Source organism: Motacilla alba, chromosome 1A, assembly GCF_015832195.1.
Source record: "Motacilla alba alba isolate MOTALB_02 chromosome 1A, Motacilla_alba_V1.0_pri, whole genome shotgun sequence".
NCBI classification, from domain to species: domain Eukaryota; kingdom Metazoa; phylum Chordata; class Aves; order Passeriformes; family Motacillidae; genus Motacilla; species Motacilla alba.
Genome location: NC_052031.1, coordinates 70,534,492 through 70,561,941, shown reverse-complemented (window position 1 = coordinate 70,561,941; position 27,450 = coordinate 70,534,492). Strand labels below are relative to the sequence as shown.

The following is a 27,450-nucleotide window of genomic DNA, read 5'->3' as shown; positions in this document are numbered from 1 at the left end:
TAGATTTGCAGGGAGAAATCTGATATTTTTAGTGCATTTCTGTGCAGTGGGCAACACCCTTACTTCAGTGGGGTTAAAAGATCAGAAATTGGATTTCAGCATCTAAGTGCCCTTCAATATCCCTGGGAATACAGCATGTAAAGGATGAGGGGACTAGGCAAGGATTCCCTTCTGCCATAGTTACTCCTGTTTTACTCCTAGTCTCAAAAATCAAAAGATTTTGATCAATCAAACAATCAAAAGACTGCAATTAAAGCATTGGGCTCCACAAATGTTACCAATCATGCAGTGTTTGATAGAGGCAGTGATTGCTAACACAGTCTTTCCTCTACACTGAAATGATTGTGGTGTCTCCACAGATATCACATTCCCAGAAACAATCATTTTATGGGAGCTCTTAGTTATTTTTACCTGGTCTTTCTGCGTAAAATTCATTAAAAGCTGTCCTCTTTTCTTGAAAGTATTTTCTGTTGCTGACAAAAATGAAGAAAATATAATAAAACCAAATCAAGAAAACATCAATACAACACTCTTGGACTGTGTAAACTATTTGAAAGTGGGACTAAAGCACAGAGAAAAAAAAGAGATCACGATTGAGTTTGGCATATAAAGAGTACAGGTTTATAGCTTTGAAAACAGTTGTGTAAGTTAAGTGAGACTCAAGATAATAACACAGTAAAAATGCACCCAAAATAGCCACTAATCCATCATTTAAAACATGCATTCAAGTAGACAAGGTAGATAATGTGATACTTCTTATTGGAACAAGAATATTTTATAAAGTTCAAGCTCAAAGGCCCAGAAGTTCTGCTTCTGGATGTATTACTATATAAAGATTAGATTAATATTCTTGTTTCAATAAAAGATATCATGTTATCTGTGCTGTCTTAGATTGAAATTTCTTGTTCTTGGACCAATAACGACTCATATATTCAAGTTTTCCATTATTTGACTAAACCTCAGAGTGTTTAAAGCACATCTTTAAAAAACCAGTGGTGAATTATGCCAAAAAGGCAATTTTATACAGAGACTCATGGCTGTTTCTGTGTCAGTGTATTCCCTAACTAGCAAAGCCCTCTACTAAAATCCAAGAGAAATTAAGGTCTGATTTTTCTTTGTCAGAACTTTAGAGCAGAACCCAACCTATTTTCCAGAACTTTAACCCTCTTTTTGTGTGTAGAATTACACTCCATCTTCTCACAAACCCATCCAAAGGCAGGATGGGTGCATGGGAAAAGTGCAACAAAAGTTTTGGCTTGTTGGGAACGAGTCTTTTCCCAAAGCGTGATTTTGGGTTTGATACACAAAGCTGTGGAATTTGGGGACTGCTGAGCTACTAATTGAGCTGCCTGGTAGATTTTTATCTCCTGCTGCTGCCTTCTCAATGAGCAGGTTTCAGGAGCTTTGCTACTCCTTTGCAGCCTTACTGTGGATTTCACTTTCCTTCCCAGGCACAGGAGTTTGGGCCCGAAGATGGGTTTGGAATCCCACCCCCACCAATGACTTGACTGTCTGACTCAGAGGGTTAGCTCCCAACCTTTGTTCCACAGGAGAGAAAATGTCCAAAATGGTTCAGCCCAGCTCATTACAAATCTGCTAATGTTACCTGTGTAACAGGTGGCCATAGGAGCTTGGTGGGCACACTGAATTCAGTAATTATCAGCTGGAACATCCATGAGCTGTGTAATGATTAAAAATTACAGGATTGAGCTTTATGGCTTCTGCTTGAGGACAAGAAGGTTTAGAGCTGCAAGCTGTGGACATATTTTGGCTCAGCTTTGCACAATTTTGACTTAAACTACATAGTTCTATCTTCCTGGATAAACAACTAACAGCTGTATAGGGTTACCTTAAATATTTGATAAAACTATACTTTGAAGCTGCAAACAGTTCTTCAAGAAGACAAAAGAACTTCAGCTCTTGCTCTGTTAAGGTGCCTGCTCTTGGAAAAATTTGCCTAAAATCCATGTTGCACGTGGCAACAAGGGGGTTTTCTTTCCAATTGTGCTTTTATGGGAAATGTAGAGGATGGTGTTGAAAAGCTGGATGGTACAAACACATCAGGACTCTTTCCTCACCACCCAAACCACAGAGCAATTTAGCTAAATAAAAAGGCCAGGCACATCATGATGATGGAGGCCTAAAATGAACGTGGCCAAACCACACTTGATTTGGATTCAGTCAAGTGAATCAAGAACTTCCTTTGTTTCCTTTCTACTGTGGGATAACAGAGAGAAAACCTGAACAGATGAGCAAGGAAGAAAAGCTCTTACATAAAGATCTAGTCCAGGGGTGCTCAGAAAAACAGCGTGATGACGTGAGAAGAAAGCAATTTCTTCTGTAATTTCTTTCAATTGACCTCATAAATCTGGTTTTCAGCCAAAGTAACAGCCATAGGGAAGCCAAGGGGAACGTTTGTGTGTGCACATATTCACACAATGGAATAGAAATATTATATATATACACATATTCATGCAATGTTTGCCCTTTGTTGGTAGCTGGGGCACTTTTAGCACCCTGGGTGGATCTTGATGAAGGATTGACAGAGAGTTCAAGTTCAGTAAGTGCTATAAACATGCCAAAGAGGAGGAAGAGGATGGTGTTTCCCCAAGCTATGAGTAGCAGTAGTGTCATGACAAATAAGATGATTTTACAGAATCTCTGTGATCTCAAAATCAGAACAATGGCAGCGACTAAGCCAATAGGGAAGATGTGTGAATGGAAGGCTTTAACTGTAACCTTTACTCATTTCAAAATATCCTAACAATTATATTCTGTAAGGAGCGGGAAGGGTTTAGCACCACCCTTTTAGCTCCAGGGGATGGATTAGAGCCTTAACCTTTGGGCTGGGAGAGCATCAAGCCTCCTTCCTGGAGCTGGGAGTCCATCTCTCAGCAAAGCCAACTCAAATCCTCATTCTTAAAGAGCAAATGGGAGAGGGGAAGTGCCTGCAGCCAGTTAGCATCAGTGCACAAGGACTGCTGCAGCTGTGCCTAAAGAGGGTTGGGAATTAAGTTTATTTGGTTTTCCTCTGCTTTATTTCCTTTTTTAATGTCCTTTTGACACGTAGCATTGTGGGGTAAAGGAAGAACAAATTCCACCCTGGGCCACTCGAGTCCTAAATCGAGGGAGCTCTGCTGCTCGGTGTCCCAAGCCTGGCTAGACCTGTCACTCCCTTCTTTCAAATTGTAACTTCTTCAGCTACCCGTACAGTCACTACTAATCAAGTTTTCCATTTTTGGCAGCCTGTAGGAAAGCAGCAAGCATCCAGGAACTAGGGGAACAGCAGCAACGCCAGTGCCCTTCATTCAGATAAGTGAGAGCATAAATCAGATTTAGGCTGTCCGCTGAAACATGATAAGGCCACTGTCTTTTGTAGATGAGAGAACAAACAGACTCACCATTTTTGCTTCCTCTCGGAGTCTAATGAAATGATCAAATATGATTAGTCATTCGGGAAGAATTCATACCAAAGCTCCTTTAACTTCAGTGAAGTTTCCACTTATGTGGAAAAGTCTTCAGACTTTTGGACCATTGTTTTACTGGAGTTAAAAGCATTTTAAAATGGCTATAAGAACACATGAAATTTATGGATAGGATATAACCTAACCCCTGGCTTTCTCTTATTTTCTTTTTCCAATTTTAAGTCCACTGTCCTGCTTTTATCATCCTGCAGCTTCCCAAAAAAAACCCCAACTTACTTCTGCTCCATTCTTTGCTTCCAGCAGTTTCACTGACAGCACATTCATGGGTTTAATGGCCTTGTGGGAAGTAACTCTTTCTCTCAAACCCCAGCTTTTTATCTCCTCAGTCTTTATTCCTTCCACATTCATCACTTGCATTGAAAAAAGACACCAACATACACACAAAAAAAGAAAAGGGAATTGCCTCTCCATCCCTTTCATTGATCTTTTGGGCTTCAGCTAGACTCCCTTCCTTAGCTGTGATCATTCCTGAGGTGAAGTGCACAATTAAAAAGGCACAGGAATGACAACTACAGAACACTAAGGAAAAATATCAGGAACAAAAAAAATCACTTTTAAACTTCCTTCAGATTTATAACCCTTTCTTAGGAACTAATTTCAAACACAGTGTTGGTTTTATTGCACAGCTCTGTGCTTCCCTGGAATGATCAAGCTGTACTGAGTCGGGACTTTTACTGCCAAGAGCGTATTTGCAATCCAATATTTCAGTAGTTTGTCCTGACCTTGCACGTCATGATCAGCAGGAGCGTGAGTTCATTTCACTTTTTCGTATAGCTCAAGTCACAGGCTCTTATCAGGTCCATAATGCTTACTGACACACAGCCTTTTACTGCCAGCTGTCCAAGTGAACCAGCTTTCAAAGGTTGCTTCCCTGCTCCTCGAAGTCCTGATCACAGCAAAGCAGAGTAATGCAAATTAATGCACCCTGAAGTGCCCTGTCACCCAAAAATAAACCCCTGAAAACTTCAAAAAATGCAGATCTACTCATTCCAAGCCACAGCTTCTTGGAGAAGATGGATAATCAGGGAATATGTGATGCCTACTGTAATTGCATTATGTGGGTAAGGTCTAATTAATTAATTAATTAATTGCATCGCTGGTGTTGCAGAGATCTATTGCAGAGGTAAAACCCTTCAACAAAGCAATGCCATGAAATGGGACATTGGATGCTGAGCGATGCTAAAATGCAAATTGGTGAACTGCAGTCAAAGGAATGACTTCAGGAGAAAAGAGTGCACAATTTGCATGGCAAATTTGGGCCCAAGCACAGGATGTCTCACCTGCCCTCTCCAGCCTGGAGGACAAGAAATATCTCAACAAAACTTCACTCTGCTGTGGGCCCTTTCACTGCAGAGGGTGCACTGAATTAGGGAATTTATGACAACCCTAGATCCAATGCCTCAAATTCCCTTGGGGATTTCCACATGCCGTCATCTGGGAGTGCCCAAGATGCTGACCCATCATCCTTCATCCAGCCTCGTGACTCCCATCTCCTTTATTTGCATTTCTGATGATAACATGAATCTTTGGGTGGACTTCAACCTTTTGACTTCTCTTGAGCAAGAGTACAGGAGCCAATTCTCCCACTAGTTACATCCAAACAATCCCTTTGATATCAGAAAGGCTTACTAATCTAGAGTTTATGGAGAGAGACTGCCAAGCTTGACCTTTAATCTAATCTGCATTGTAGAATAGTTCAAACAAAAAAAAAAAAAAAAAAAAACAAAAAAAAAAACAAAAAAAAAAAAAAAGCACAATATAAACCAGATTCAATAGTAAGTTGCTAAGAATTACCACCAGAGCAGGAAAAGATGGCTTTATCTCAAAAGGCAAATGGAACCAGCTGACATCAGACAAAGAACAGTCCACAAGTCCTCATCACCATGACACCAAGAAGCCATCAGGGCACCCACCTGGCATCGGCCTCAGGCAGAGCTGGCAGTGCCAACTGCAGCAGCTCTAGCTCACAATCAATAGCTGGGCTGGCACGATCACCTTTTGCTGAGTGTGTTTGCCAAGCGCAGTAGAAGTTAATATTCAGTGAAAGTTCAATAGGCACCCTTGATTCAGCGCATTAGCCCAGAGCAGGAGATTTCCCTGTCCTTCTGCAAACGTGTGCCCTGGCGAAACACCAGAGAGCAAATGCCACCCCTGAGCTCCTGCACGTCCCAATCTGGGCTCTCGCTGCCCAGCAGATGCTGTGGAGACTGAACCTGGCCGTGTAACTCACGTTAACCACAGCTGAGAGCCCCATGAGGGCATCCCGGTGAGAGCAGCAAAGCCTCTGTGCACACGCTGTGCCTGAGCTGGTTTGCAGCATCACGGGGCCAGAGCTGGGATCCCACCAGTGCAGGTGCACGGAGGAGCAGCACACAGGCTGACCCAGTGCCAGCAACACTCCAAACAAGCATTGTTCCAAGGGGTATCATCTGGTTTTGACTGCGAAATGGATGGTGTGAATTTCTGGAAACAAGGAGAGCTGCAGGTTATGCTCCTTCAGCTGAATGAGATCAACCCCAGCCAGAATTACAAATAGGTTCATTCATTCCCTGTGAACTTCTGAGAACATTAAAAAGCTACTAAAAAATGTGTTGGTCAGTGTTTTAAAAGGCACGTCAGAGGTGCAAATAGCTGTCTTCTGCAGCCAAAGGTTAGTGCAGCTCCCAGGGACTCAGCTAGAGGGAGGCTCCTTCCTGGATATGAACCATCAGGAGTCTCCACTGCAGCTCTGCTAAACTTACTCCATAAAGGAAGCAAAGGTATTAATCTAGGCAATACTAGCTCTCCTTGCTACAATAAAACATACTCTGTTCTCCACCCTGGAAAATAACTTGGCCAGACCTGGAAAAAAGTGAGAATTCCTGGCCTTTCCAACTCAACTCAAATTTTCGGAGCACCTCCACGAAAGAACATAGCCAAGGTGCAGTGCCAGGATCTCCTTCTGAAAACACAAAAGAGCAGCCACAGTGGGATCTGTTAAAAGTTACAGGTGAGTCACAGCTTTAGTCTTGGGTTGTAGACTTAAACAAACCTGTAAGGTAGGACACAGGTTTGAAATTTGGCCAGGGCTTTGGTTCAACTGAAAGGGCACCAGGTTGTTCAATAAGATTAATTCTAAATGGCACAAGGCATCAGAGGTTATAATTTCAATGATCTTTTTGCTGTTTCTGTGCAGCTCCAGTTTGTATATATTTTTCTGCTTAAAGACTCAGCAGGTCCAGAGTCCCTCACCTGCGCCTTGCTTACCCAAATTCCCAGCAGTCCTGCCTTTCAGACTGTGACACTTACTCTCTGTGCAGAAATTGATTAAAACACAGGAAAAATATCAAGAGTCTTAGAAGCTTATTAAAAAAACACCAAACTCAAAACCTTAAAAATGCTCTGTCATCAAATAACCCATGACACTTGGGTGTAGAACCTTTCCTCCAGCCATTATTTGAAAGGATAACCTTATTTCCCTTCACAGAATTGATTTTTCATTATTTTAACTAAACTCTCAAACTACACATGCAAGGAAGATCGTTTCTATGGACAAACTGAAAAATATTTTACCTTCTAATGTGAATAATGAACTTTGAATTATCACATACATCAGTATTACCTACCAAGAAATACAGTGATGAGTTCAATTGACTCTTCTTTTCTGAAACTCCCACAGCAGTGTGTCTCAGCAGAGAATTGTCTGAGCAACGAAAACTAAATCTGTGCAGAACTTGATTGATTTTCATCTTCTTCTAAAAACTGTCCCAAACTTAGACCAGATTTAACCAGAGTAAAAGGGGTGTGCATGACACACGTGGAAGCCAGGTCTGCTGCACCCTAAGGGAAAGTTCAACTCCAAAGTTAAAAACTTTGCTATTCAAACACCAGTTCTGGAAGGGATAAAGTCAAGCCATTGCAAGTGAAATTCTAGTCACTCTTGGTAACCCAAAGTGTCTTGCATGACAATAGCTTGCTATCCATGAGTATAAAATCTCATTTTTGTCGGTAATTTACAGACAAAGTTTTGCAATACCACACAGGGGGTGCAATTTAAGGAAAGAACATAAGAAATTTGTTCTCTTCTACAAAGATTCACCCAGAAGTGCCACAAATAAGAAAGGACTCAACAGTGGCCTTCCAGTACCTGAAAGGAGCCTGCAAGAAAGGCAGAGTGGGAATTTCTCCAAAATGGAGAGACAGGACAAAGGGGAGTGGCTTCAAACTGAGAGACTGGGTTTGGATTGGGTGTTAGGAAGAAATTCTTCCCTGTGAGGATAATGAGGGACAGGAACTGGTTATCCAGAGAAGCTGGGGCTGTCTCATCCCTGGGAGTGTCCCAGGCCAGGCTGGATGGGCTCTGAGCACCCTGGGACAGTGGCAGGTGTCCCTGGCCATGGCAGGGGTTGGAGTGAGATGATCTTTAGGGTCCCTTCCAACCCAGGCTGTTCTATGATTCTGTGAATTCGGGCCTAATACAACAGATTGCATCTGCTTTCAATTCTGAAAACACCCAGGAACAGAATAAAACACAGTCATTGCTATTCTGCTGAATTTTATAGACAATGATAGGCACTTCAGCCACTTAACAGAGAAGTCTGCATTAAATAATAAGTCACAAAAATGATTCAAATTTTCCTAATCGGAATAAAACAAAATGCATAGAGCAGCTCATCATACTTTCTGTTGTAATTTTTAGTTAATACACCAAGCTTGGTGCTCCAGACATTCAGTGCAGAGGGGGAATGGGCATGAACAACTCTGATTTCCTTGGAAGCACTGGATATCCAGCACCACTCAGAAATAGGCCAAGAAGCTTAAAATTGAAAGAATAATCAGTTGGTTATTGCTGTAGGAGGAATAGCAAGACTGGAAATGGAATTATACACCTTGTATTAACTTTTAATCCCTGAAACCTGTCATCACCTAAGGGGAAGTGATTTACAAAATGTTACTGTAGATTGGTTGAGAATGTCATCAGTCCCTGATATAAATTCTGGGGCTTTGTGACAGTAGCTCCATTTCTTTATTTTGATTCATAAACAGGCTGTGAATATAAAAAGTGAGACCTGCCCCAAGTGTCCTGAAACACATGGGAGATCTCAGCAAAACTCAGAGCAAAATAAAGTCTAAAAAAAAGAAAATAAAAAACCCAGAGTAAGTATGTAGTAAAAGCATATTCCCAGTACTACAAGCACTGCCTTTCAAACATTTCAGAATTGTTTATAAAACACTGCAGCACGTTCTTGCTGTTCCCCATTTTATCCTGACTGTGATACTTCTCATCTAGATTTCCAGGTATTTGAAGACAGCTGTTATCCACAAGTGAGAGCAGACACCTGCCTCAGTGGCTCACAGCAGAACAGGAGCAGAACCTGGAAATTATTTCAGATTCTGAATTTTACTCTTTGTGAAAATAAGGGTCTTGAAAATGAATTCAGAAAGGTTAACATGTTAACATTATTGATTTATTGAAAAAGGGCCATATCAAAGTTTCCTAAAGTTGCTTTGAACACTCTTCTCGCAGCAGGTAAGTCCAAGAAAAGACCCGGAATATCCCTACTGAACAGAAGATGAAGGAAAAAAGAAAAACTGTGATGGCCCATGGGAATAGTGGAAAACAAGAAAGCAAAGTACAGCAGCTGAGCAGACAGTGCTCAGGGCTAAAGCCATATTTTCCTGAGCAGCCTCTGAGTCATGGCTACTTCACCAATTCTCCAAAAGAAAAGCTTTCCAAGATTTCAGTCATACTGTACAGGGATGTGCTTGATATCTGTCCTTGCTGAAGGAACATCTTTTTTGGGGGGGTGCTTAGCCTGGGTTGGTCACCCCAATTTACAGCAGTGAAATCTGTCATGGAAACTGAGCTCTCAGTGGAATTCCAACCCTATGGGAGAATCTGAGCTCGAATTCATCTGCTTAAATAGCTAAAAATCCAATGAACTTCTTCCACTGCTCTTTGAACCCAGGTTAACTATACTTGATTTTATTTAGTTAATATAATTAATTAATTAATATACTTAATTGAGCTGTAGGACAAATGCACCCCTGATACAAAGAACAGTAATTTGGTACCTCAGTGCCAGCCCATGAGACCAACTCAGGACCATTCTGAGTTACGTGCAAGAGCATCAAGCTAAACCCGGGCCCTGCTACTGCTGAAGCAGCCACTATTTCAGTTTTCCAGTTATCTGTGCCTGAGGCCTGTTTTGGCTAATTCAGAATTTTTTTTTCTCAGAAGAAAAACCTTCATCTCAGTGGATGATTTATTGGGGAATTCCATCTGCATCCTCGGAATAAAGTAAAAAAGGTACTAGAGACTGGTGCCTCTAGATAGTAAATTCAGTAGATTATACCCCTGAATAATTCACAGGAGCTACCAGGGCCGTTTTTAAACACCTTTGTACAACCAGAGCAATGTCATCTCAGCTGGGTGAAAAAACAGTCTCTGCTCATTGGTTTCATTTGGCTAATCCCTGGAAGTGTTCAAGGCCAGGCTGGATGGGGCTCTGAGCAGCCTGGGACAGTGAAAATGTCCCTGTGCATGTCAGGAGAGCTGGAATGAGATGATTTTCAAAGTCCCTTCCCATCCCAAGCAATTCCATGAATCTATGTGTTTATTTATATTTTACAGAAAACATCCCTTTAAAGAAAGCAATCACTTATAGGGATGGAATAAGAAGCCAAGTACAACTAAAACTTATTTTTTGCAATATATGATCCATTAAGGTTTGGAGAAAAATTGAAGAAAATTAAGTTTAAAGAGCAAAAGCATTACTTTTTTTTTTTTTTTTCTCCTTTTTTTCAATAAATTTATGCTGGAAGGCCAGCAGCAAGTCACAGAACACTAATTTTTAATAACCACAGTACACCTAGGAATTTCAGTTATGCTGACTGGTTTGTTGTGAGCAAATTGGGAACATAACCTATTATTAAGATTGCATAATACTTCCCATTTGTATGGTCTTGTTTGAAGCACAGGAAACTCATAAAAGACTGAAGCCACTAAGGCTGAAGTTCTCCAGGCTCAGGCTATGCCTCAGGCTGAATGTGTTTGGACATTTTCAGCCAAAATTATTTGGTTGTCCTTAAGCATAAAGCCAGTGAAATTCTTGCTGTTGCTTGCCTCCCTCCACCCCCCATCTGTTGAAATAAAAAGGTGACACTCTCAGGACATTTGAGTGCTTTGAAGCACTCATAACCTTTGGAAACACTGAGTCTGACAAGGGGACCGATGATACTCACTGTCTTAGCACGATGAAAACAGCAGCTTCTTTCACAGTTCTCATTCTGATAAGATTATTAGAGTAAATCTAAATAAATACATCAAGATTTGGAAGACATTCCTAATCCAAGCTGATCGGCACCAAAGGAGATCAGCACATAACCATAGAAAGAATCAGATTTGCAGCCACCGGGCTTCCCACAGGTGCTGGGAGCTTGCCCATTTATCCAAGAGCATTTTTGCATGGTGCAGCTGGTAATTTGATAGCTTTTTTTCACGAAACACAGCTATTTGTCTTGTCTGCGTAATGGAAGGTGATGCATCTGTTCAATTTATTCCTTCAGGCCGATTTCCTTCCAGCTTTCTTTATAAACAATGGAGCTTTCAATGGTTTTTTTTCCCTCAATGTAAGAGGAAGGCAAGCAAAATGTTGTCCCTCAGTCATGTGTCAGATCAGAACAGCAGAATGTCTCTATAATTCTTCAAATCCTATTTACATTTTGGACATTTTGTTCAGATACTGATAAAAGTCTCTCATTCATGTTGAAATAAAAAAAAAAAATTAAAGACCAAAAAAGATGGGAAGCTTCACACCTGATGGAAACAACCTGAATTTTTTTTTTTTTCTGTTTGCTCTTCTGTGCAAAACAAATCAAGATAACATAATGAACATATTTTAAAGGTATACCTTGTGCATCATCAGAGCTAAATGCAAAAGGTTTGAATATTGCTAAAAGTAAATGAAGGACTGACCTGTTTCAAAACGTATCTTTGTGCCTGTTTTGAATGGGACAGAGTTAATTTCCCTCACAGCAGTTGGTATGGGACTGTGTTTTGGATTTGTGCTCAAAACAATATTGATAAATCGAACTATTTTGCTATTGCTGAGCAGGTTTTTACACAAAGCCAAGGTCTTTTCTGCTATGTGAATTACAGTAATGAAAAAAATTAAGCTATAGAATTACTATTCTGTAAATTACAATATTTCTTCATCATGGCTTTCAGGCAGCATGAGCCCAGGGGACAAGAAAGTGCTCACTACTGATTTAGAACTGTTCAGTACCTAGTATTTGCCTCCTTATTTACACTTCAATATTGACACCTCGGCTGAGAAAAGATCAAGAAAAGGCCTCTAGCATAAGAATCTGTCAGCAAACATCTTGGTTTGTTTTTTGGTTTTTTTTTTTTAATTTTAATATTTAAGTTTTATATAACCCTCTTACAGTATGATAACCTGCTCCATAAGCAATGAATGAAAATTCTTATCCGGTCTGCTGCAAGTAAACTCACCCCCTTTTTTTCATATAAACTTGTCAAATTATTTCTTTCAACATGCACTGCACGCCTGGGATTTCATTAAACAGTGTCAAAGAGGAGATTTTTGATGTTTTCACGTTAAAAATCTTGTTCTAATGGTATCCCAGCACATAAATGTAACTGTGCAGATTCCACACACAGTAAGAAAGAAAATTATATATATTCATTAGGCTTCTCTGATTTATTTTAATCTTTTCAGTCACTGTTTAAAATTGCTGTGGGAAAAAAAAAACTTAAGTGAAGAAGTAGCTGTAACACAGAGTGGGGTAGAGAGCCCTTTCTGAAATATTTGAAATTATCTATATCAAAATTTGATATAGATGAAATGAAATATATATATATATTTGATACAGATGAAGTGAAATTGTCACCTAAATGGAATTTTCAACTTTTCTCTCTTCTAATCTTTCTTGCTTTTGTCCTAGTCTGTGATGTTTTCCATATGGAGCCAATCTGGAGAGGAAGAAGAAGTGTTTTGGTGTTTGGTTTCAAGAGGAGAGAATACAATTTATAAACATGAGGAAGATTGTGTGCCGTGCAGGAAGTTAAAGGACATAGCTTCAGATACCTTCAGGGGATTTTATCTGGACAGTAAAACGATCCCTTTATTATCAACCTCACCTCAAGGCCTTGTTCCTCTCTGAGCTGGAGTTCTTCAAAGGGTAAAATGGATTTATCTGTGTGAATGAACTTTGCAGGAGTGAACCTTCAGCTCCCCCCAAGTTGATAACACAACTCTGAACAACTTTGCAGGTGGGAAGAGTCCTCTTGATCCCATTTCAGCACTGCTGACAGACTGCAGAGGAAAAAGTCCAATGGAGTCAGCCCAGGAGTTATTTAAATACAAAAGTCTCTTCAGATCAATGCATGGATTTGCAGTCTGGGAAATGCCATGGGTTGACCTTCTACATAATCTCCTGAGGAGCTTCAATATGCCTTTGTTTATTCGATTAATTTATGAAAGTACAGAACCTTGAGTTTTTATGCAAGAATGATTCCCCCTCCCTAGTCCCAGATGTTTTCCTGGATGCAATTTCAATGTTGTGTGTCTTCTTTAACGCTTTTGATTAAATTTGTAATGCATTTAAAATATCAGTATGTCCAATCAAGTGCAAAGAGGCGTGTGCAAATGAAGTGATTCATGCAATGGGAATTCAATCTTACACTGCCTTGTCACCTATTCTTTTCAGAATGAATTTCATTTACAGCTTGAGCTTCCATCACACATCACCAGCCTTGCAAACAGACTAGAAAACACATTGCATACTCACTGAATGTGGGTATGGATTGCAGAAAATCTATTTTTTTTAAACAAATATCTTTGGTTTTGTGGTGATGGAAGTCACTGAAAACCTGTGGCAAGTGGAAGATCACACTTGCTTTGGCAAACTTAAACCCAGAACAAAGATTCATGAGGAATTTTAGGACCTGTTATGCCCATTCTTGAAAAATGAGCACAATTCCATCACTTCAATACCCACTAGTATCTGGTAGATATTCACATACACTAACTGGTGCTTTTCTCCCCAGTTTTACCTCTGGAGACCTAAAAGCAGGATGAGGCTGGTAACACCCTGTGGTTGTAGGGTGAATTTCCTTCTCCCTGCTCCCTCCACCCAGTGCCAGTCGCTGTCACAGGACAGGCTCCAAAAGAAAAGCCACCAAAAGCTGCAGGAGCCCCCAGGGTATTTTTTTTTTCCATCTGTGCATTGCTGCACAGCTTCTGATCACTCCCCCCCTCCCTTTGTTTTTGTAGCTTTCAGGATTTATTGTGATATTCATGACATTTGTTTTATCTTTAGTCCTGAAGAGCTGGAATAGAGAGAACCAGCATCTCACAGCTTCTGGTTTTTAAGGAAAGCCCATTACACCACAGAGCATCAGAATGGCTCAGAAAAAAAAAAGAAAGGAAAAACCCTGTTTTTCAGGCCAATTTCACAATTTGTACAGGAAGGGAGCAGGGAAGCTGGTCTTCATCTCGAGATTTTTCTTAATCCACAGGAAAGAAACACATTTTTGTTATTGTTTGGAAAAACTACAGTTGTTTTTGTATGAATTAGCCCCTGCAGAGAAAGATTCTGTTCTCCAGTGGATGAAAATTCTTCCTCCAGAACTCTTGGAAACTGGAGACATGAAGATTACATGTGATGCTTATCTGCATCACAAAAGAAAGTTTGGATCTGATTGCCAGAGTGCTTTATGAGGCTTTAAGATAAATCCTGTTCATGAAAGTCAGATTTACTGGGGCAATTTTGAATATTTCATTGGATTAATCACAACTCCAGATACGTGTAAGTAAAAATTAAGGAAGCATTAGAAACCCCACTTGCTGTCAAAAAGAATCTACAGCCGTTCTCTAACTGCAATGCATTTTCATCATTCATCCAGATTTAATTTCTTCAATGGCTTCTGGGTGAGAGAAGAAGCAAATGATTTCTGAGGGTATGGCTGGTGTCCTCAGAAAACACATGGCATATATTCCTGCTATTTCACATGCCAGGAGAATGCATTCAGAGCCAGATGATGCAGAAGAAACACGTAGGAAAAAAATCTTTACCTGGACAATTCAGAGGCCAAAAGGGAGTAACCCATGAAATTCTCTTGGGCCAATTTCTTTGTTGATGTAAGAAAGGGAAAGCATGTCCACCAACTGCAGCAGCACATACACCAGGGGAAAAAATAGTCTAACCAAAACAACCCACTAATAAATAAATAAATACAGTTAGCACACTGGCCTCAGAACAGCTGCTGAAACAGAGAGCACTGTGCCCTTTCTCATGTCCTAACAGACAAAAATATATAGCTCTGTTTTACACCACAGCTATCCCTATCTAAATATGAAAACAGAGGGGAAAAGGTGAATAAATAGATTTAAAAGTATGTGTCCAGAGAGGCCTGGGGCTTTTATGTGTAGAGATTTATTTACAATCATTTTTTTTCCCCTAGATCTGGTAATGCCCTCACAGCCCACCCTCAAAAGAGTCAAAGGCTTGAACATTTGCAAAAAGGCAGCAGAGAACATTATTGATTATAAACTGTTTAGTGCAATTAAAGATGAATTTACTCCATTTCTTCCCAAAAGACTTAAATGAGAAATCCTTAATCAGGGAGACCACCTTCTCTGTCTCCTCACTTCAGGCAATTCAAATGAAACCATAGAAGACTGTCCTCATCCCCTTCCTATTTCCAGGCTGAGTCCCATGTTTCCAGCTTGGCACAGGGACTGCAGTGCCTGAGACTCTGAGCTCTGGCAGCAGATTTCAAGTGGCCTCAGAAGATCTTCCAATTTCCCCCCAACCCTGCCCATCCCACTGGGGGTGCACAGAAGTCACCCTCGTGCCACCTTCCCTCCTCCAGCCCCTTATGGTGCCCACATGTTAGTCCTTTTGTCCCTTAGAAACCCCAGAACTTTGGTGTTCAGAAGTTATTCATGTGCCCCACATTCATGCGTCCCTTCAGGCAAATCTTTTTCTGGCTTGTTCAGAAAAAGCACTCTGGAAAATTTGTGACACAACCAGCAGAGCCCGTGCCCTTTCCTAAATCCTACGTACACTCCAAAGAAGTTCTGCTGATTTAAACAGCAGAGCCTGGGGGTCATGGCCCCCTTTCCTTGTCCTAAAATAAGTTTTCAGAAGCTGCCCTTGTGCCTGGCTTTTTTTTTTTTTTTTGATGAAGCAAAAAGAGGTTCAAAAACTCCTGCAAATGGCTAAGTTCACTGAAAACAAGAAATCTGCCTCCAGGGAAGTGTTCTTCAGTGCCACCAGTGACAGGTGAACTGGAGAGCAGGCAGCCACAGGAAGGGGCTGGCTTCTGGCTGGGACTCTGGGGTGAAAGCTCAGACTCCCCAAAAAGAGACAGGGCCACTGCACCTCTGTCTTTAGTACTGAGACTGTTGGGAACCTCTGTCACAGCTAGACAAAGTCTGGAATAAACTTTGCAAAGTAGCCCAGAGAAGAAGAGTGATTTTTCTTTTGTTTTGTCTTGAGAGATACTAATCTAATATTCGACAGACAGGAACACCACAGCCTGAGAATTTTTGGATCACAAAAGTGGAAAGCTAAGCAATTATTTCTAATGATACTTTTTTTTATTTTTAATGAACAGCTAGTTTAACTGCTGATATTAATTACCTCTGGCCCACACCAGCTCTTTCCGTGTGCTGAGGGATGTACAAACATTGCTTCTTGTCTGACTTGAAAGAATCCAGGCAACCTGAAGCTTAAAGATCTCTCCTGGGGTGTGCTGAGGATTGCTCCCACTAGACCTAGAGCCATTTACACCCCACACCTCCCTGGTGCACAGCAGTCAGCTCCTCAATCCTGAAACACAGGCCATGAGCGTGGATGGAAGCAGACTAGGTTCAAGAGGAGGATCAGAAATTAATTTTGACAGATGTTTTTTATCAGCCTACAAAGTTGAGCAGCTGAAAGGTGATTTTCCAAAATGTGGAGTTAAAGCATGTAAATTTGCATTTTTACTCCTTAAGGAAAGAACTCATTTAACAAAGCTCAGCAAATTTAGAGAAAAGTAATTATCCTCCTGTTCCAGATAGCACTGGATACTTTGAACTAGGAAAGTTTAACGGAGTTGAACATAAAATGCACCGAGCAGGTGGTTTTTATTAGGATTTCTGATGTCATGCATTACTTGGAAGCCACACAAAGCATGCAGGGAACATTGTGAAATGAAGTTAACAAGAGGGTCACACACTCTGCAGCTTCTGTAGGCTGAGCTTGCAGCATGCCAGAGAGGTTTCTTGCCTTCCTCCCAAACCTCTCCTCCACACTCCCCATCTGTCCAAACCAACTTTTATTATAAAGCCTCCTTCCTCTCCCCAGAGGTGCTGTGTGTTCCACATCTCTGTCTCTCACTCTCCCATTAACATGCAAATTTTCTCCCCATTCCCTTGCCCTGTCCCACCCCCCAGCAGAGTCCCCCCAGCATCATCTCCTGGTCTCTGGCACAGCAGGATCCTGCAGGGTTTTGCCTCAGTGTTCCTTCTTTCCTGACAGCTCAATCTCCACTTTTTTTCTGGTCCACAGGGTCCAGAGAAATTTTCATTTTTGGAGCCCACCTGTCCCCAGTAACAGAGGCCTCTTTCCTTGGCTCCTGTTTGCTGTTCCTGTCCCTGCTGATGTTTGAGCTGTTGTCTTTCTTTCCCAGGATATCCTCACTACACCAACCACTCCTCCACCCTTGCTCACATCTCCCATTTGCCCCTCCATTTCCTGACACCTACACTTTTGTAGGAGGCGGCCCATCAGAACACCACCATCCTCAAGAACTGTGAGGAGAAGGTGGCATTTCCACCCTGCTGTACAGGAACCATACCCAGCTCTCAGATCCAAAACCACTCCAGCTGTGGCTGTATTTGAGAGAAAGAAGCAGCTCCACATGTCTCCCATTTTCTTTTATTACTTCTCTGTCAAATCGAGGTCAAACCTAAAACTTCCCCTGAAGTTTCAGGAGCGTTTGGGTGTGATGTTGAGAAGTTGCTGTGTTTCAGACGTGCAGAGAAACGCCACTGGGTTGTCTTTTGAGCTGAACCAAAAACCAGACCAGAGGTCCTCCTGAAACAATTCCACTCCAGCTGCAGAGTAAAATAGACCCTGCTCACTTCCAAAACACAGGCAGTGAGGTTTCTGAAAGTGCATTTATGTAAGAGATGAAGAAAAGAACGTAGCCTCTACCCCATGATCAAAGCTGGCAATTAAGTTTCGCTGAACTTTGTGTACAACTTTTTTCCTGGATCCAGCTGCAGGCCTTTGTATTTACCAGGCTTTATATTTACAGTTCTGTGTAGGTCAGAGCCTGATCCAATCATCTACAAAGCCTGGGGGTGATGGTTGCTTTTAGGGTTCTTTGCCATCCCATTTCATAGGTGGAGACCAACTACAAGCTTGTAAACAGACACATATGTCAACTCAGAACTTCTGGGGATTCTGCCCCAGACCATATCTGCCTGCTTCCTTTAATTAACAGCAAAAAAGTTCATAACCTTTAATCCTCTTTTCTCTATAGAACAGAAAAGGAAATTATGGCATGATTTAGAATTTTGTTTTTGAGCTTGCAAACAAAAAGAAAAAAAAAAAAAGTGAACTGGAGCTGGGCACTTCAAAGGCACTTTCTTCCACACAGATTTTTCCAATTTGTTCTTTATAACACAAAGACTGTCAAAAGTGACATAGAGCTGTTCTTTGCAAAGAAAAGAATCATGAGATCCCTCATCCTATAGCACTAAATTCACTGCTTCTAGACTTTGTGTTGTATATCTTGATTATTCTGAATGTTAAGCATAGTTCTAGTTTCCCTCAGAAGCATAATTTGTTTTGCACATTTTCATTCACAATTATTTCTCTTATTCATGGTCAATAGAAGACTTGCAAGCATTTATCCTGTGCTGTGGGCACATTTGATATTCCTGTAGACAGACAGCAGAAAATATCCCCCTCAAATATGCTGATTGTATCTTAAGTGAAAACAAGTCCATGAGACCAGAAGCAATTTTCCAAAGTCCATAGATGCTCACAGGACCTCTCAAATTTAAGAAATTTCAACTTTGGCATTTGTAAATAAAACTGGTATGAAAAGATCAGTCAATTAACCAATTATCTAAGAGCCTTAAGAGCAAGACCAACAGCTCAGACTTTGCTGAAAACCTCAGAGTTAGCAAATCCAATGACAATGATGAGAAAAAAACTTCAGCTAATAACAACCTGTCTGTTTCCAAGTATATTTAATATTCCCGAGCAGAAAGGGCTACATCAGTCAGATTCTCAGACAAAAGACACACTATTCAACATAGATGGAAAAATACCTCAATCACTCTGGAATTAAAAACATTCTAATGGCCCTGGAGCTGTCCCAATGTGTAAATGCAAAAGAAAATAAAATGTATCCTCTATAAAGGAATAAGAGCTAAAGTCCTCTTGGAAACTGCTCTCTAGAATCTCTCTTACAAGGCACAAGAATGAAAGCACTTCCATTTACATTTTTCCCAGTCCTAAAGAAGAGATAAAATAACATCCTCTTGAGATCAGAGGTAAGACAACAGCTCTAAAAATACCACCAGGGTTATAAAAGCTCCCGTTAAAAGATCAAACTCACCATCTGTGTGGCACCTGGGCTGCTACACAGGCTACCTGGTCCAAGAAGTGCAAGGAGCTCAACTGGAGCTTGCTCATGAGCTTGAACAGCAGGGGAATCCTGGCACAAAGTGGCCCCAGATTTCACTGTCTGCATCCTGAAACGCTTCACAAGCAGCACCTGGCCCCACGTTCCCTGAGGAAAAGCCGATTTTCCTAAAAGGAGAAAGTAATGGCAGCTGATGAAAATACCAGGTTTCCATGTTTCTGCTGTTAGCAGAGGGTGCTCACCTGTGGAGCCAGAGCCTGGATCAGGGCCAAAGGGTCACTGGGCAGCTGAGGCCACCTTTCTCTGTCTTGTTCTAAGCTTGTTGGTCAACACTTACTTTTAAACATTCAGTGTCTGCTGCCACCAGAAGTGGAGAGTTGGAAGGGAAAGGGGGAAAGAGAAAACAAACAGATGAAATGATCACCCATCACCTATCTCACCTTTCCCTCTGGCAGTTACTGTAATTTCCTTCCATGGCACCTGTGGTTTTTTATCTTTACCAATGAACTGCTGAGGCTGCATCAGCTCCAGGACCTGCTCCTTCCACCCATGAAAGTCAATACGATGGGATGAGAGATGGCAATTCCAAACCTACAAATCCAATTTTCATTTACTGTGGTCCGAAATTACTGGCCTTGCCATATATCTCTTTGCAAATGTTTAGCTTTCAGGCTGCCCAGCTGAACTAATTGTCTGTGGGTTTTATCTTTCATATATTTGTGCTCTGGTAAACGCTGCACACATATTGCAAATTCCCCTGATGATGCATCTTAAAACTGGGCTTCAGCCACGTGTTCTGCTGGCACCTGTGACAGTCACAGGAAGATGAGTTACTGTCCACACAGAGGGGTACTTGGGCTCCACAACTGAGGTGTTTTTCGTGGCACAGTCTTCTAGCTGAGTTGATTTTTGCTTGCCTCGTGGTGGAAAGTTAAATTTAATGTTAGCCCTTGATTGGGTCCTCCTAGTTAGATGCAGAGAGTGGTATTGGTTTGGGGTTTTTTCTCTGAAAAACAGAGGTGGCTGATCTCACTGAAATTAAGCTAAGCCAGGCAAAACTTGTGGTTTATATTTAAAAAAAAAAGCCAGCAACATGAACCCACATTTATCTACAAAGTCAAGAAAGAGTAGAACACCTAGCCACCTTCTCATTCTAGTGAGATTTGCCAGCAGTTTTTCAGTCTGATCTTGGGCTTCTCCTTCATAAAGTTCATTTCAGCTAAAATTCATAAAAACATCTTTCTTCTGCTGCAGGCATGGTAACAAATAACTGTGCTACCTAAGACATGTTACTGCACTTCTCATGTGCCAGAGACACAATTACATTTTTGAGATAAAGAGCATTTAAAGAGCCAGACAGAAATGTTTTCCTGACTAGCCCCATGAAGAAAAAGTGTTGTATCCCCAAAACTGAACATTTCTCTGCAGGGAAAGTAATTTTTTAAAAATAAATTTTCAGGAAAACCAAAAGGAAACTTCTTTAATTTTTTTTTTTTTTTTTTTTTTTTGCAGTTTACCTGAAATGTTTGCTTCACTTGATTTTCCTTTCTGATGCAGCACAGCACCTTCAAAGTTGGCATTTGAATCTGGCTACCTTCTGCTGTGGTACTGAGAGCTGACATCCACCAGAATTCCATTTAGCTCCAAGGCACAGCCACCTGCCTCGTGGCACAGAGAGTGTCTTGGGAGATGAAGCCCAGACAACAACTATGATAAATCCATATTGTTATTTAATTTATCATCCCACTGCTCATATCTCAAGGGTGGAGTGAGTTTCCTTCACACCTTGCTTCTGTCCTGTTATAGAAACTACAAAAAAAATTCATTAAAAATTAAAAATTTTTCATTAAGAACTCTGCTGTGATATCTTTGTTATTAGAAGGGATGGGGAGACAGACTCACTCATCTGTAAGAAAAGTATGTCCAAGGATTTCTGGAGGTATTTCAGGAAGCGTTTCTTTCCCCCAAATGGTATTTGAATATCATAAAAAAGCTGGCTCTGTAATTAATTTAGTTACATGGAATGTTGCATAAATGTATGAAGTTCTTGAAAAATAGATTTGACTGAGAAAAACACATTTTAATGAGGAAAGGGGTAATTTGCTGTTCTAAATTTCCATAAACAAGCATTCAAAAAACCCATAGTTTTAAATAAAAGCTGTATAAAAAGCATCTGTCCTCAAACAGAAAGAATTCCATCTGTCAGTAATATAATTTGTATTTCTCAAAATTTCTCCATGACTCTGCAAATACTAAAGTGTGGCAGCAGACAACAGCACAAGACTCCTGTTTATTGAGTGTTTAGCAGGGTCTCTGCTTCTCTTAGAAACTGAGCCCTGTATTTCCACTAATAACAGTCTTGGGGTGTGTCTTCAAAAAAACCCCAACCACAAACCAAAATTTAAAAAATCCCCATAAAACAGCAAAAAGAGCACAGCGAGATCCTTTCTCAAGCTGAGCCGAAGCATAAAAAAGTCAATTTTAATATTCCTCATTTCTTCTGGAAGCACTAGTTGCTATCCTTTGCCTGAAGAGCTCTGCTTTTATGTTTTCCAAGGCTGGGTGGAAAAACATCTTTGTTTCTAGGTCACATATTATGTGGTTTCTTATCCAGCAACGTCCTGCTCAGAGATTAGTCAGTTCTCCTTGTGCCATCAGGATGCTGGTGTCCTGAATGTGCACCAGGCAGCTCAGATGGAATCAGCAGCCATTCCTTCTGCTGAATGCTTGCACTGTGCAATTATCTGTGTTTGGTTTGGACTGCTTCAAATGCACCCATGGAAGTGGTGGAGTGGATCAGAATTACTGCATGGACTATTTCACGGCACTGTTGCCACCTTGCCTTCAGTTTATTTAAGCTGTTTAGCAACAAGAATCATTTTCTGTCCCGTGGATGATAGCTGCAGTTGGCAATGCCTGCTGAGCTGGACTCGCTGTAGAACTTCCCTTCTGTCTTCTCCAGCAAGTACAGAACTTCCCTTCTGTCTTCTCTGCCCTGGCATCTTGGGGTGCATCTCATCCCTGTTCCTTTTGTGTCTGAATTTTGGACTGGGTCCTTTCACATATTCTGCTCTTGTGCCTCGGTTTTCACATCTCTGTTTCTGTCTGATGACTGCACAAGATGGACTCCAGCTGAGTAATCAAGCTTTACTGCAGAAAACAGACAAAGTAAGAGAGGAACACTGAACAACCTTCCTGCCCAGTTTCCCTGGTGTTAGGCAACAGAGCCACTCACTTCTATTCAGAAGAAACCTCCAGCTACAGAGAACCCATCTGAGTACAGCCCTTACCCAAAAAAATCTCTCTTGGAGTTGGACCATCAGTGTTTCTCTACTCCTTTGGGGCCAGAGTGTGATTCAGAGTTCTGATAAGAAGTTCTATATTTGTCCCCAGCAATGTGTGCTCTTTCATCCCCAAGGGGGTTTGAATATTTGGGCACATCTTTAAAAGAAGCTGTTCACCCTGCTGCAGGCACCATCAAAAAATTCCCAATGGTGCCAGGCTCTTGGTAAATTCAAAAACACTCAAATGCTATGATTTTGATAGTAGGATTATCTTGTTGGACAAGTTCACAGAACAAAAATTATTAAGAGCAACCAGACAAAAAAAAAAAAAAAAAAAAAAAAGCCACAAAATAACCCTGCTGCAAAAGCAGTCAGGCTGCCAGGGTGTTCTTTCAGTCTCCTGTAGATTTGGCACATGTGTGTGTGTACGTTTGTAGTTATTCTGGAGCAAGTTTTGGAAATGCAACTAAAGCAAACATTCCGGCTGCCCAGACATGGTATCTGCTCCATGTTGGCATCAGTGCCATGCAGGAGCTCCACCATGTCATGCAGTCCCAAGACTTGATACTCTGGGAGAAAATATCAATATAGTCCCATTGAAATAAGCTTCCATCCTATATCCTTCTAAATAGGAAAAAAAACCCCACCAAAAAACAAACAAACAAACAAAAAACCCTAAAATTTGCTCTCATTTGGAGCACTCTGGAAGGCAGAACTTCCATCCCAGTATCTCCAGGTTTTAAAAACAGAACACTAAATTATATTCTCAAGTCCCAAAATAAATAGAATTTTCAGCACAAAAAAAAAGATGTATATTTTTAAATGGTGCACGTTGCATAGCATCTCTGTGTTCAGTTCACCACACTGGAGTTAATACTGTCCAATACCTTTTACACAATATTTTTGCTGCTGCAAAAGGTATAAAGGTGCCGTCATCATTTGCTTGATATTTTTAATGAATTATTCTAAGATTCTGATTATCAGAATCCAATAACTACTGTCACAATCTTCACTGGAATTCACTTTGAATACCTATCCAGGGCCCTTTGTAATGGATACTGATCTGGCAGCTTGGTTCTGGACTGGAATTCTTTTCTTGGGATTTGGACCCCACTGATCTTTTGTATCGCAAGTTGTTAATAGATTTGTTGAGAGGGGTTTTTTTGTTGGGTTTTTTTTAATAAGAAATGCCAAAGAAAGCACCTCTGTCTAAAGTTCTCACTTCCCAAGAGCATCCTGCAAACCAGCAAGGTCTAACCACAAGCTCTTCAGGCCTTCAACTGAGCTGAGCCCGAGGCAGTAATTAGTCACATTAACAGCTTCTACCTGGTGTTTCTGATGTATTCTATTAGCTTGTTACAAATTAATTTTAAGAGATGCCATGTGGCTTTACAGCATTAGTAGTCCAAAGCATGTCACAGAACAACTAAGTGGCTAAAGATTAAACTTTAACAGGTGGGAACTGAACTGCAGTGCCCCTGTGTTTAATCACTTTTGTAACAAGGCTTGTGGGAAACAAACCCACACAGAGATTTGCTGTTACTCCATAAAATTTAAAATAAAACCAGAGAGAACTTAAAATGAAAATGCTGTTCACAGAACGAATACATTTACGAGAAACTTTACTTCTTCTTCTTCAAACAGGATGGATTTTCTGTGTAACATTATTATCTGTAAACAATATCAATTTAGCAAGCTAATAATTCAACACAGCGTAGTCAAGTGTCTCTCAGTGACAATCTTGCTAGAAATAGTGCATCACATTGTTTCTCAGCGACTCTGATACCTTCAAATATTTTTTTTCTGATGTCCTTCCCTCTGGGAAGTTAAAAATCAAAGCAGATCACTTGAAATAAAAGCGGATCACTTTATTTTCTGGAGCATGAGCCGGTTATTGCTCCTCACTGTTTTCCCAGGAAGCCAGGCTGGCAGGTGTCCATAGCCTGCCCTTTACACTCTGTTATGCTGCAGTGCCACAGAGCTGAGCTGGAAGGATTCCACTTGCAGAGAAACCACTCACCTGCCAAACAAGGGAGAGCTCCCATCTGTTCCACGCCCTGCTTCTGCTGCAATTTACCAACATCTTGAGAAGGCAGCAAAAGGCTTTGATCTCATGTTTACTTACTCAAATTACCATGAAAAACGTAACCTGGTCAGCTGTGCCACCCCGAGTGAAACAACAACAACAACAACATCTGAAATTAAATATCTCCAGTGACAGCATAGCTGATATTGGTCTGAGAGTTCCAAGTCCTGGCACATAACAGCAACGCTGGAATTGCTGTCAGCATTAGGTAAAACCTTTGTTAGAGATGGAGTAGTTTACTGGCAGTAGTTGTCATCTAGGCATTTTTAGTTGTAATGCACAGAGGAAATGTTTGTTTTTAAGAATTCTCTCTAACCTAAGGTTAAAAATACCATGGTTGTAAAAATCCCATGTGTAAAATATATTCTTTAAAGCTCAAAAACCCAAAGTGACAGATATCAGGTAAAAATGGAAAGGTATTCTTATTTTATAAAATAAAGGCACACTGTGCACTATTGGTATCAGTACGGAAGATGCACAAGTCCTGGAATGCAGAGGTTTAAATCACCATATGCTCTGAACAAAAAGCTGTTTAACTTGCCCTCAAATAAGAATAAATATATGCAAAATGTAGCAAATGCTACAGAGAAACTGCTCTTTACTGGAAATCACCATGTATTCATTGTAAAGGCATTAAAAACTAGAAGGCTAAGCAAAAAAACCACCATGCTCAGTATTCCACTAGTGATTACTGCTGCCCCCAGGCTGATGCTGACCATGTCTTACACCAAATGTATATAACCACAGGGTATTTTAACTCCCAAACACATTTCTCAGTAGTAACTTTTCTGCCGTGTTTTGAAAAGTCACTGTAGTTCCATATCCTTAAAAAAAATAAAAATCAAAATTCTTGGTTGCAAGTTTTACTCTCAGAATTTGGCAACCATATCTTGGTGAAATGAACTCAGAGTCCAGCAGAATAACTTGCTTACCAAGCAGTCATTAGGATTTGAAAAATCGACAACCTATTATTGAGTGCTAAATAGTGATAATGAAGAGAAAATGATAAATTAGGGACCTTCAGCACATGAAGGTTGCCGTGGTCACCCATGATGACCCCACGGTCATTTTCACTCCCAAGAATTCCTCCTGATCAGTGAGCTTCAGAGAAACATTGAAGCACTCTGTCACTTAGCTGAGGAAGGTTGTGGACTAGTATAAACAAGAAACATTTAATAAAATTATGGGGGTTTAATAAGGGGTACAGAGAAAAAACACTGCTGGCTATCACAGTGACAAAGCCTCAGTAGCTCTGGGGCACTGATTCTGTTTTTGCAGGAAGGAGCAGGTCTGTGTTGTGCTGAGCACTGCTGTGGGATAAGGTGCTGCTGGCTGCAGGTTTCCAGTTTAAAAGGGTGTTGTGCCTTGGTAGCTCATACTTGGCTGAACTTTGAAAGCCACATTCCTGATGCTTGAGGTAAGGGCCCTGTGATCCAAGCCTCTCTTTCTCCCTCACCAACGGGGATGGACACGGGGAACCAGAGGAGCATAAAGAGGGATGGAAAGACCATAAAGTCCTGCTGGTGTTGTCCTGTCCCTCACTGGCACAGCAGCTCTCCAACCTTTGAAGGGTTGAAAGTTGAGTTTCCACAGTCTGTGCAGTGGCTGCTGGGCAGGGAACAGCAGATCCATGACAAGAGAGGCAACACTTTCAATACCTCACAGCTTTCCTTCCAGCTGAAGGGATAAGCAGAGCAAGACCTCCATGATTTCCATTCCAAATTTGCTCTCAGCTCTGAGAAGGAAGCTGTGCACAACAGCAAGGGTCAGGCTGACAAAATGAATGACCTATGCTAAAATAATCCTCTTTTCTGTCAGCATTTATGGATTCCAGCTTTTGGAGGTGTCCCTCCTGTCATACTCATGACTGCCCTTGAAAAGTAGGATGATTTTTCTGCGTGGTGTTTTTAAAGGAACTAAAAAAACCCCAACTAACTACTTAAGAAAATAACTGATAATACGTTTTAACAGTTTATATTGATGTGTACATGTTTCCCCACAGTGAACAGATTTGCTGGTTTTGGCTGCACTTTTTGACCATTAAGAAGGTAGTTATTACACCAATTTATGACTATAATTTAAGAAGGGTGGTTCCTTTAAATTTTTAACTTCAAGCACTTAAATCACGAAGGCAGGCAGGGAAACAAATGTATTGCAACTTGAAGAATGTTATGGGAGTAGTGCATATTGTTTACAGCTGCCACAGCACTTGTGAGTGCATGGAACTTTGTTTGCAACCCCTGCAACTTGTGACAAATTTGTGTCCGGAATCTGATTCTAAACAAAGGCTGCAAAATAATCATTAAAATTTGAAATAGGCCCAATTAAGGCCATTAGAAATAATTCAGAACAGGTGCCTATATATACAGTAATGAGACCATTCTGGCATATGGAAGGGATAAAGGCATTAAATGGAATAACAGATTATCAGGCTGAGCTCTGTGTGAATTTCAGGAAGACAAGCACAATATGTGTTCCAGCAAGTGCATGCATGACAACTATACACCCATCTTTAAAAACAACTCCAAACCCACCTTTTGTTTTGAAAACATCTTCTATTTCAGATTGTTTGAATACATACATTGAAATTAGTTACCAACAGATTCCTTCTGGAAGGCATCAAGCAGTTTTTCCACAGAGGCAAAACTGTTCTGGAATAGGTGTGCTATAAGAACATGCTTGCAGTATAAGCACTTCCATGATATTTAGGGTTGAGGCTCTGAAATCCTTTTAAAATCTATTCAGAATGCTGCTGGGAGATAGCATAGCAATTCTTTTGTGTACAGACATACAGAAGTAGGTTAAAGGAATCATTTAGATTAATAATGATGATGATAATAACAAAAAAGGCACTTGACAAGATCGTGAGAGTAAAAATATTGAGACTTCACTAGTTGAAGAGTTGCCAAAGTCCTGACCTTGTTCTTTGCCAATCACCAA

General features: G+C 40.8%; 1 long non-coding RNA gene across 1 annotated transcript; it reads right to left on the bottom strand.

Moving 5' to 3' along the window:
- Nucleotides 1-20,665: 20,665 nt before the first annotated feature.
- Nucleotides 20,666-24,535, bottom strand: LOC119708229. Its single transcript, XR_005258991.1, has 3 exons — nt 24,445-24,535; nt 21,043-22,290; nt 20,666-20,949 (listed from the first exon to the last, which is right to left on the bottom strand). It is a non-coding gene; the product is annotated as an uncharacterized LOC119708229 (long non-coding RNA).
- Nucleotides 24,536-27,450: the final 2,915 nt, after the last annotated feature.